Source organism: Camelus ferus, chromosome 7 (genome assembly GCF_009834535.1).
Source record: "Camelus ferus isolate YT-003-E chromosome 7, BCGSAC_Cfer_1.0, whole genome shotgun sequence".
NCBI classification, from domain to species: Eukaryota; Metazoa; Chordata; class Mammalia; order Artiodactyla; family Camelidae; genus Camelus; species Camelus ferus.
This window is the reverse complement of record NC_045702.1, coordinates 22908567-22921217: the sequence shown is the minus strand read 5'-3', so window position 1 is coordinate 22921217 and position 12651 is coordinate 22908567. Positions and strand designations below refer to the sequence as shown.

General features: G+C 38.7%; 1 protein-coding gene across 3 annotated transcripts in view; it reads right to left on the bottom strand.

Moving 5' to 3' along the window:
- Positions 1 to 12651, bottom strand: part of GRM8 (glutamate metabotropic receptor 8) — a 677086-nt gene that overhangs the window by 41077 nt on the left and 623358 nt on the right. The window lies entirely within an intron of this gene.

Here is a 12651-nt window from a genome sequence, read left to right as displayed (position 1 = left end):
CAGAGTTGAGCATATAATAATAATGATATTAATAATATCTTGAATTTTATAAATCAATGTTTTTAGAGAAGGTCACAAATATACAGTCTCTATATATGCAAATATCTTTATATAGGAAATATTATAATATTATAAATTATTTTCATAATACCTTTTATTTTGGGTAATCAATATATATCAAAGATATACTTAATATGGAATATCAATTTATAAAGCAATGTACGACTCATAGTATACAAATATTATGATAATGTAGTTATTTATAGTGGAAAGAAAACTGGACCAGGAAAAGAAAAACTACATTTAAGTGTCCACACAGTACAGACTTAGAAAACCATATGGACTCAGAGCAACCACAAAAAGTATTTGAGTCCCTTTGTCTATAACAGTGAAATGCTCCTTACTGTGAAATTTAAGTAAGAACATTTGTGAGAAACGTTTTTTTGGTAAACAAAGTAGTGTTCAAATGCAACCTTTTGGTTTAAGTATTACCCTGAGACTTGCACACTAATTGCAAACCAGTGTCAAGTATGACTGGATGCATAGCACAACAATTAGGAGGACTTAAGACCCATAAATGACACATTTTGAGAGTTAAATCCATAGTACTACACTTAGCAGATGACTTGAATATTGGTTAAGTATTCTGTGTGTACATATCTCACATGTAACCCATATAAAGCAGAGGGGCCTCATGGTCCATTATTAACAATCTAACTTTGAAAGCCTTGAGGAATAATAAGGCTCTGAAAAGATGATATATATTTATACAAAGCGCTACAAAGAAAAATTTCATAAAAACCTTTAGACTTCTTTTTCTCCCTTTTATAGTTTTATTCTCATCCTCTGAAATCCTCATCTCTCTGAAAGGTACCCTTGCCAGCATACGTGTTCTATTCAATTCCTCTTTCTCCTACTTAGATTCTCTGATGTGACCATTCCCTTCTCTTTAGATAAGCCTCTGATAAAAGCACTTTTCTCCCATGCTGACTGATCTCTTGAAAATGACAGCAGTATTTGCTGAATAAAGTCTTCCATCTTGTACATAAAATCCTAAAGCCTTAACAATGGAAAGTGAAGCCTCCAAGAGCTTTGCAGTCAATAATCATAGCACCTTCACCAAAAAGGGTGTAAGCATTTCTTAAAGTGAAATTGAAAAAAAGAAATCCTTACAGAATAGGAACTATGCCATTGGACATATTCTCTGGCCCCATCTTATGCAGATGGTTAAATAGGGACGGCAGCCTACATTTTCAGAGATCTCAGTGGGAAGGAGGTGCTCGTGGACTCCAGACATACCCTTGCTTACCTCTGCTTCCTTCCCCATCTCACTCACCACGCTCCCTCACTCCCACTTCCTGGCATTTCCTCCCAAGTAACCTTGGGACCTCAAGTCTTTGGCTCAGCATTCTGCTTTCAGAGAAATCCAAACTCACAGAATCACCATCTTTTGTAGAAAAGGCACTACATTCTAGACTCTTCACATACATAATCTCTAATCCTGGAAGAAGGCTGGTAGGTTCCAATTTTAAAGACAAGGAAACAGTAATTTAAAGACATTAAGCAGTACGCCCAAGGCTGTGCGGCAAATGTGTAACAGACCCAGGATGTGAGTCTACCTTTGGACCATTTAACGCTGAAGTTACACTATTTCTTCTATGCTATGGCAATTTGGTCAATAATTGCAAACATAAATGAAATAATTGTTTAATCTACATTTACCTTATCCATTGTGAAGTCTGAGTTTAGAAATTGCTAACCAAATTGGCTTATCTTTACATTTCAAAAGTAAGCATTGCTCTACAAGTATTAGTACCATCTTACGAGTTTCATGAAATGATACACCATTTTATTTACAGAAACAGAATTTCCCTCTCCATAAAATGTAGACAATTTTCTCAACGGAGCCTATCTTCTTGTTTTATTTTAATGAAACTTAATCCAGCACTGTAAATGTTCAAAAACGAAGCAAGTCCTAAAACAGTGTGTTTCTATTATCTTCATTTTACAGGGAAGAACAATTAAATGGATATTGCTGTTTGCCATTTACGTTTTCATAAATGCTTCATGTGCTTCTTCAAGGAACTTCAGTTTAAGAAAAGTATTACTCACAAATTTAGAGTGCTTTCATCTTATAAATATGTAAATGTACAGAACTTAACAACTTTGACAAAGTTTCAGACTGTTAGAAGTAATGGGGCATCATACAAACAACAATGAACTGAAAAGGGCACAGAGATTCTCCTTCTGATTCTTGTCCTGTAGCGTCCATGAACTTCTGGTCGATATATTTTATTTACTCTTAGCAGCAGATGCCTTATTTGTAAAATTAGGTTAATAATCAGAAGGACTGTTGAAAGAATGAGATGAGATCATGGTGGAAATAAACTTTAGAAATATAAGAAAATAATAACTCAGTAGATGTGGAAGATTCTGTTTCCAGTCTAGCCTTCAATGAATTTCAGAACGTTTAAATCATTCAGATAGATTATATGTTTCCGTAAGACCTCTTTCCTTGTTTGTCTTTTTAAATTGGTGTCTAAATAGGTAAGTTGACTTCAGAGAGAAATAATAAGATAAACTATCCTTTCTTTGATTGTATAGTCTTAATTATGTAATTATCCTATAATTACATAATTAGCATTCATGAAGCACTTTTTATGTGCCAGGAACAGTGCTAAGAATTTTCATTCATTATCTTATTTTAATTTAATCCTAACACAGCCAAGGTCTTACTCATTTTTTAATCATGAGGACATTTGAGCTATGTGGGGGACAAGTGATTTGCACAAGTGCCACACAGTGAATCTTACAGGCAGTCTCCACCCCAGGTTTCCTATCTCTTGAAGCCTGGTTCCTGCTACTCATCTCATGCTAGGTCTTTATTAATATGATTGGGTCTTAGCAACCATATGATCATATTTAACAAAATAGAATTATTTTCATCAAAAAATTAGATTTAACTCATATGTTGAATGTAGGTAGTTTTATTATGTGACAATCATTGATTTTACGGATAAAGATGTAGATAGATTTATTGATAGGTATTCCTTATATATAAATCTCAAAGTTGAGTAATTCTGTCAGGTGGACCTCTTTTCCTTGGCAAAGCTGATATATAAGCTAGAATTCTGAGTATCTGTTCATCAAAATAGTAGCACTAGCAGAAATCATAAATGAATGTTTATAGTGACAAACCCATTTGAATATTGCTTAAAATGCTTCTCAAAGTCCATTAAAAAGAAATCTGTACTAGAATAAAGGTAAAACATATGAGAATCAGCACCTGTATGTATGGGGAGGGCACGAGGGCACTGGGAAGGTATATTGGGGTGCCATTTTGCTGAAGAAGGTTTTGAAGGTGTTGCTGTCATTGGAGTTAGTTTTTATTTAGAGTGGATAAAATATTTTCATCTAATGAAATTGTTCTATTAGGAAGTTCCCTCTCCCTTTTTAAAAAAAAGTTAATTATATTAATTTATTCAAGAAAGAAAATGGAGATTAGAAAGCATTGACTTTAAGAAACCAGAGACTATGTTACAAAATGCAACTACATTTTGACTAACAGCAGGAGAATCGAGGAGCCAAGGATCAGATCTGGAGCCCAGACTGTCTGCCACATGGTGAGTGGGGGCAGGAGCAGCCCTAGAGGGGAGCAGAGAGCAGAGGACACAAGATGGAACACTACTCAGCCATAAAAAAGAATGAAAATAATGCCATTTGCAGCAACATACATGGACCTGGAGATCATCTTTCTAACTGAAGTAAGCCAGAAAGAGAAACAAAAATACCATATGATATCACTCATATGAAGAATCTAAAAAAAGAAAAAAGAAGACACTAATGAACTAATCCACAAAACAGAAACAGACTCACAGACATAGTAAACAATCTTATGGTTACCAGGAGAAAGGGGGAGGGAAGGGATAAATTTGAAATTTTGAGATTTGCAAATATTAACTACTACATATAAAATTAGATAAAAACCGTATTTCTTCTGCATGGCACAGGGAACTATATTCAATATCTTGTAATCACCTTTAGTGAAAAAGAATATGAAAACAAAACAAAACAAAAAAGACTAGGGACCCTGGCTCAGACACATTGACTGAAGTTTCCTCAGACAAGGAAGAGAGCAGCATTCACCAAAAGATTAATAAGCATATGCTAAGAGAGTAATCATTATCTTCCCCTAAAGAAAAGATTTTAGCAGAAGATGGGGTCTGAGCTGTTGGGGAAAAAAAAATCCTATGGCAGCCTCTGTGTGAGAAAAACTGAGCAGATGTGTGCATTAGCACGGGGTTTTAGCTGTGCTGCTTTGGAAGAGACAGTCTTTCTGAGTGGAGCATCTAAAGCTTTGCTCCGTCGGTTGCTAGCTCCGTGACATTGACCAAGTCCCTAATCTCTATCAGGCTGCTTTCTCATTTTCTAAGTTGGAATAATAATGGCCACCTTAGAGTTTTCCACTATCAACTCTCAATAGAGGTCTCACTAATCTGTCTAGTCCAGACACCTCCCCTGTGGTTCCCTCTGGAAGGGGAAATGATTTAACTGATGGATAAGATTAGGCACAGGCACTAAGACAGCACAACTCAGCTACTTCCAGCCTCTCTTTTTGGAATCAGCTGGCTGTGGGAGGCACATTCTTCTTTCTGCAACTGCTGTCATGAGGAACAGCTTCCCACAGCATGACTGGCAGGGGAGGTCTCAGCTCTGCAGACCCGCTCGCTCTCTCTTATAACGAGTCTCAAGAACCAGAGTTGATGGCCACTGGGGAAGGGCAAGGTGTCTGTTAGGAAGACAGCATTCAGCTCTCAGATCCAAGCTGTATTTTCCAACCTAATTTACCAGTAAGAATATGATCATCTTCTTTCTCATTAATAACTTCATTAATCTTGCAATTGGTTTAGAATCTATTGAGAGGAGCATGATTGTGATTCTCATGCACTAAGTCTTCTGAAGGAAAGTAATGTATGTTGTCATCATCTTTTAAAGAAGAAATCTCACTGAAGGCGCATAAAGCAAACTAACAAACTGACTTCCCTGATGTCAAACTGTCTGCTGGTTCATTCTTCACTGAGAATAACTTTTAACCCAGAGGCTCTGCTCCAGGAAGGAGTTAATAGGCTGATAATCTCAGAAGAATGGACAGACCCTCTGGTGTTCCTCCTGAAGATTCCTTGAGGTTAAGAGGAATATAGCACCCTGTAAAATGCCCTGATTGTTTTATCAACTTTTCTGTTCCATTCAGTTTTTCTCTAAAACCTCAAGACCCCAACCCCAAGCTGGGCTCACAGTCTTTAAGACATTAGCCAGCTGTGACTCCCTTTGCCGGGCAAAGCCATAAAGCTGCTCTTTTGTTTGCTCCCAAAAGTCTGCCTCTGAGTCTGAATTTGCTTTTTGGGGGGCTGAGGCTGATTTTTTGGCAACGTGACCAGTAGCTCAAATAGACAGGCGCACTACTTAGTATATGTAAACTAAATATCATTTCAAACAATCTTAAAGAAAACCTGCAAATCACATGTAGCTTAATTGTCAGTGTCACACTTGATTTTAATGATTGGAGGGGGGCGCTTTTATAGCCCCATTAATGTACCACACCATAAATACTCAGGTATTTGTGTTCATAATTCATATTTTTATCTCTTTAAACAAACAAAATCAGTAAAATATAAATCAATAGTACAGGGAAGTAGCATACTAATTGTTTGCAAGCCCTTATGTAAGTCGTCCTGAAGGAAATGCCTGAGGAAGACAAGCAAACGCTTACCGCTTTGTTTTTCTTTATTTCAAAGAGCTCCTAGTGCATCATCAAAAAAACAAAAACAAAAACAAACATAAAACCCAAAACAACAAACAAACCAAAACCCACAACTCAGGTCTTCAAAAATAGAATTTGAATGCCATTGTTACTGATTGAAAATGCAGCACTTCAAACTGCACTTCTTTGGAAAGTGTGTCGCTACTCTGCACAAAATGCCATGTTTAAGAACGTACTCCAAAGAAAACTGAACACTGGTGAATACTCTGTGTTGAGTAAAATAGATGACTGCTAATGAAACATATACTCTGTTAAGTTCACAACATAAATAAGTTCCTGTGAGTATTTACTAATGGGCTTCTTAGAATGACAAAATCATTAAATTAAAAATCTATTAAACAAAAAAACAAATGCAACCTATACATACATACATACATACACACACACACATATATATATATACATATATGTATATAAAATCACTGGATATTCTTTCGAGTAGATACAGCCCATTAATAATAAAAAACGTTTGCAAATTATGCTATAGCCCTGGGGCAGAGACAGTAGCTCTAACCAAAAGGTCAGGAAAGAAGTGAGAAGAAGACAATCCCACAGGCAGGACTCGGTGAGACGTCTGAAAGCCAGTGCTCTGCGAAGCAGAGGGCAGTCTGTGAGGGGGCTTTGGAACAGAAAACTGGCCGACAGCCAGCTTAGCAAGCCAAGGTTTGCTCAAACTTAACGGCAAAGTCAGAAACCAGAAATATAAATAGAAATGAAGAAAACCCAAAGGCATTAGCACTAAGTGGGGTGAGCAGATTAAAATGCACCGATGGCGGGGGGGGGGGGGGGGGGGGGGGAGGGGAGGCTACTAAGCCTGCAGCAATGATGGTAACAACAATCGGAAGAGATCTGACACCGCGAAAGGTCTTGACCATTTTCCATTCTAAGTTTGCTAATTAATTGTATGTGGTGTAGAAACCAACTATCCAGAATCTTAAAAGTAGAATAATAACTGAGGTCCCCCAGTTGAAGGATTCCTGTGACAACCGCTGACAGATTTCCTGCTAATGAATGTCAGCAAACGTAATCAGAACTTCCTGTTTTGTAAGTTAACGTTTAGATATACACTGATGTGTTGCTATGTGTGTCCACCAATAAAAACTCACTCTTGAGGTGACCAGTGATGCAAAGGCCCTATCTCTGACTAGGTATATGTGCCCAGTGCCAACACTGTTTGCACAGTAACTTTTGGTGAACTCAGTCACCCCTTCAGAACACAAGTCCAAAGTCAAAGACTTCAAAACTGGAAGGGACTGAATTCGGTGGTCTTCTAACTGGGTGCCACAGGGCTCAAGAGTTCTAAGTTCCTTAATGATTGCTGGGGTGCGGGTAGCAAGCCGGAGTGGCACTGTGGCCAGAGCCATGTCTCTTCATTTTTGTATTTGGTTATCTCACAAGAGATTTCATTTGTGAAATGGAGTTTTGGTATCAAAACTGGAAGGGAAAGAAGAAAGGAAGGAAGGAAGAAAAGAGGCAGGAAAAGAGAGAGAGGGAAAGAGAGAGAGAGAGAGAGAAAGGGAAAATCTACAGATTTTACAGATCAGGCACTTGAGGGCTAGAAAGGATAAGTGACATTTCATACATTACTGGCGCACATAAGACTAATATGAGTCCTTCTGATTCCTCCTCCATGACAAGAAGTATTGGTGGCCAATTGCTTTTTCTATAACATCTGTAATATGTCAACCTCTCCCTCTTCAAGTAAAAATCACCCAGAGATCTGTTTCACTTATATGACTATCACTCACTGACTTGGTGACCTTGGACAAGTCATTTCACCTCGAAGCTTTCTGTTGTAGTCCTAGTAGGGTGGCTGCAGGAGAACCTGGGGCCCTGCAATTACAGAGAGCAGTGCCTCTCACCCACTTTTTCACATTGCTGGCCCCGAGGAATCTCATTAGACATTTTTTTCCTAATTTCTCCATAAGGAAATTTTAACACCCCAGATATACTTAATATCTCTTTATGTATTAAATACTTATTGGTACTTTATATATTAAGAGAGTAAGATATTTATGCTACTGCCCCCAAAACCAATTTTAATCCTCTTAGGGCCAATATCACCTTCACCGAGAATGCATGAAATAGGGTAATATTAAATACCAAGTACGTGGAAGGAATTCAGTAGGTAATGGGAACAGTGACTGTGGCCAATCTCAGCATGAGGAAGCAATGAAGATCAGCATAGGGTCAACATCTCCCCCAAATTAAGGAGAGGAGCCGCATGCGGAAGAAGATGGAGGCACACGTGAGAAATATCACCATTTATTACATATGCTACCCATGTTTGAACTTTACATTTGCTATGTCATTCATTTTCATAAGACTCATATAAAACTCTTTAAAGATGAGGGAACTTGGGCGTAGCAAGTATAAATAAAACAGTGGATGGAGGGGCCATCCTTCAAAGCTGGGTATGTCTGTCTCCCCAATCCAGGCCCTTCTCATTAGCACACTGTTACCTAATCTGGCATTTTTAAGATTCATCAGCCTGAATTTACTCATTTACAAAGAAAGATGAAGCACTAGGCAGGCCCAGTTCTAACTGCCCCACCCGGGCAGTCTCCTTGGCCTGCTGATGTCCCTGCCCCACTTCAGTCCTTGCAACAACTCAGAAACTGATTTAACATCTTAAAATTCTTCTGGGTGGGATGTGTTCTATCCCTTCTGAAGGAATTGCAATATTTCTGTAACTGGTATATGTTAAACTTTAGAGTTTATACCAGAATGTGGGGTTAAAGCTGCATGTACTGACGTAGAAATGTGGGTCTTAAACGATACGCGGCTGTCACCTACGATGCTGAGAGTGTCCCAGCTTAGATGGGAGGCAGGACTAGGCAATCAGATCCGCCTCGAAGGAGAAGCAGCAAGAGGGCATTTGTCAGGGCAGCTTAGGGGGAAGATTCCTGCTTCTTGAATGGACCACAAAGTTCAAGGGAATGACGAGAGTGCAAAGCAATAGATTTCTAGATGTGGACCAAGACATCAAGGATAAGACAAAGGCATCTTTGGTCCTGACATGTGTCCTAGAGAAAGCCGGAGACAGATTCTGGAAATTTAAAGAAGTTAGGCAGAGACCCCTAAGAGTTAGAAGATAAAGCGAGAGGTGAACTCTGAGGCCATAAACATGCTCAGAATTTACCACGGGACACAAGAGTGCTGCGTCCTGGGAGGGACGGCTTTGTGTATTGAAGCTGCAGCTACTTTAAGAAACTTAATTGTTTTGATGCTATATGTTTACCTAGAATATTTTCTCTTACATTAAACAGCAAAGATGATGACAAAACCTTGACTGTCCGTAAACGCTGAGCTGTGTTGGAGGAAATAAAAGGAAGGTGGTGTCCAGGGCCAAATAGAAGCCCACCTCCTGGTCAAGACCACAAAAGCAGAGTGACTAGCATTTTGACCTCTGAGCATCAATGGGGGCCTCAAGAGAAAGCAGTGCCTGCTTTCTCAGGCCCCACGGTACCAGACCCCATCTTGGGAAGCCCCTTCTGACCCACCCCTAGGGGCAACTGAAAACTCTACTGCAGAAACACTCACCCACACCGGAGACACTGTGTCTCCAGAAAAGTGGGGGGAAATGGCACTGCTGGCTGGCTCTACTATTTTTGCCTGCAATTAATATTAAATATTTTATAGTATAATTTTCTTCTTGACTTTTCCCTCCTTACTTCTGCCCTGTTTTATACCAATGCATACAAGCTACACTTCGGCAGTAAGTCCCTGTAAAAGGTAAGTCTAATGGAGATAATGTAGCTTTGGTGTCAAATTAGGCCTTTTATTACATGAAATTTGATTATGGGTCATAAATTCTGTATTTATTTTGTATTAAGTGATGAAAGTAACTTGCTAATTAGAAGAAATCAAAGTTATTGACCTATAGTGAATGTCTTTTACATTCACTCTTGGTGTAAAAAAGGATATCGTGACATGAATATAAATGTAAACTTATTTTGTGACTAGATGTGTATCTTTTTTTTTCCCCCAAGTCTCCAGGAAAACAAATGTAGACCTCTCCACTTTGGGAGAATTTATGAGAGATTTGTTCAGAATTCAGATCTGCTCTCTTTTCAGGTTTTGAAGTTGTTGTTTGTCTCCGAGCTCCAAATCCACCTTGTGTACACGCTGGTTGTGAAGCTGGGATGGGGTCCTTGTAAACTACGTTGCCTCTTGTGGGTGGAATTTCTGCTTCTCGTGCCAACAGAGGGCCTGGGAGGGAGACTGGAAGACAAGGCAGGAGGAGAAGGGACTCCCTCCTTCCTGAGGGTGCCCAGCAATGACCCTTACCCCATCCACAATAATGGTTCTGGTCTCCATTTCCTGCCGTCTCTTTTAGAGAAGCCTCCTGTATTCCCCATGAGAATTCACAGAGCCGGGCAACATTCTTCTTCAAAGGAATGAGTGGCAGGTCCAGGAAGCTCTTCTCTATGTCCGAGCTGGACAGGGCTCCCTCCTCAGAGGTCTGAGTGCCTGCTCGGAAGGACCCCCTCCTCTGAGTCCTGAGGTGCCAGCTCTGTCACACAGCAAACTCTCCCTGCACCCCCAACACCCAAAGTGTGAATCCTAAACTCACAGGGCCTCTCCTCCCAGCTTCTAGGTTCTGAGAACCTAGTTTTTCTCTTTATTTCTCCAGCCCTAAGGAGTAGTAGCTGATTCTGGGGTTCTTTTTTTTTTTTTTTTAATACAGCCCTCTCTGTATTTTTTTTTAACATTTTTTTATTGAGTAATAGTCATTTTACAATGTTGTGTCAAATTCCACTGTAGAGCACAATTTTTCAGTTATACATGAACATATATATATTCATTGTAGCATATTTTTCCGCTGTGAGCTACCACAAGATCTTGTATATATTTCCCTGTGCTATACAGTATAATCTTGTTTATATCTGTTCTACATTTTGAAATCCCAGTCTGTCCCTTCCCACCCCCTGCCCCCTTGGCAACCACCAGTTTGTATTCTATGTCTATGAGTCTGTTTCTGTTTTGTATTTATGTTTTGTTTCTTTTAGATTCCACATATGAGCAATCTCATATGGTATTTTTCTTTCTCTTTCTGTCTTACTTCACTTAGAATGATTCTCCAGGAACATCCATGTTGCTGCAAATGGCGTTACAGTGTCAGTTTTTATGGCTGAATAGTATTCCATTGTATAAATATACCACTTCTTCTTTATCCAGTCATTTGTTGATGGACATTTAGGCTGTTTCCATATCTTGGCTATTGTACATAGTGCTGCTATGAACATTTGGGTGCAGGTGTCATCCTGAAGTAGGGTTCCCTCTGGATATATGCCCAGGAGCGGGATTCCTGGGTCATATGGTAAGTCTATTCCTAGTCCTTTGAGGAATCTCCATAGTGTTTTCCACAGTGGCTGCACCAGTAGTAGCTGATTCTTGAACTTATTACCATTAGAACTTCAGCGCCCCTTTAACTTTTCATTGCCCCAACACCTTTTTAACCAACCAATACATATATATTATTAAATTACTCCCTATATATATTAAATACATATATAATTAATATATGTAAAACATATTAAATACATATATTTTTAAAACCCTGAAAGATAATTAAACAAGGCTCAAAATTAACAACTTTGATCTATCCAATATCTAGCCAATATTTTGTTACTGTTGTTGTTTTTATTTTTTAAGTTTTTTTTTTTAGTTTGCTTTTTCTGTAATAGGGTGACACATGTGATTCTCACTCCATGAAACTACTTCTAAAAAAGGGAAAAGAGAGAGAGAACTACGATTTGCTGCCCAAACACATATAGGTAAGCATTATTGTATGTTGCAGTTTCAGGGGGCAAATTTTTTGTTCTTGTTGTTTTAAATGGAACAGAACACAGGACAAGAGCTGCTATCTTTAATAACCGGCCTCTTTACGTCTGGAAACTCACTGGGTCTTCAACTTCATTTCTTTATCTTTGTTACTTTTTTTATTGGTGTATAAGATAGATACGGAAACATGCATAGAGAACATTAATCTTGGATTTACAGCTAGATTAATTTTATATATGTGACACCCAGAGCCAGATATAGCTCATTTCCAGCACCAGAGGCTTCATATTTCATAAGAACTCTCAGCCACAGATGATTCTTTACAAGGAAAGAACAAAGAAGAACAAGCTTATGTTAATGTCCAAGACAGAGCATAAAATATTTAGTGATGTCAATATGAGGCCAGTAGTTTGAGTGTTTTAAATGAAAGTTATAACTGATATGACTGCTCTTCCCTCCCTACTGTAAGTTAAACAACTTTGTTGACATCTTATAACCCCGTGCTTATGTCCATGTTTGGGAAATCATGAAATAGCATCCATTCTTCTATTCAGGAAAAACTTTTAAAATGCTTCTTTTTTTGCCAAGGATCAGGTCAAACAGGAAGGATATCAGGATGAATCTTATACGGTCCTTGCACTGAGCGTAGGTAGCGCCAGTCATTGGTAAACGTACCCAGCAAAGGGCGGTACAGATTCAGTTTGATAGGGGTAAGGAGAAGGAAAGAAAGAAGGAATTTATGGGGCAGTAGGTTTGGTTCTTTCAAGGCAAAAGGAATAGAGAACATGTCTTTCAGAGAAAGCATTTTCAGAAGCAGTAAAAAAATTTAGAATACGTGGAGCATAAGGAGAGATGTGGGCTTGAGAGAAATGTACTAGGAAGTTTGGACCTAGGGAAATCTATGAAGATTTTTAATCCAGAGGGCTTTCTTTTTTCCCTTCTTCCTTTGTTTTAGTTTTAGGAAAGTAATATTGGATGTATTGGAAGATACACTTATAGGGCAAAGGGGATTAGTGGTTAGGAGATTGGTAGACTTTGGTTAG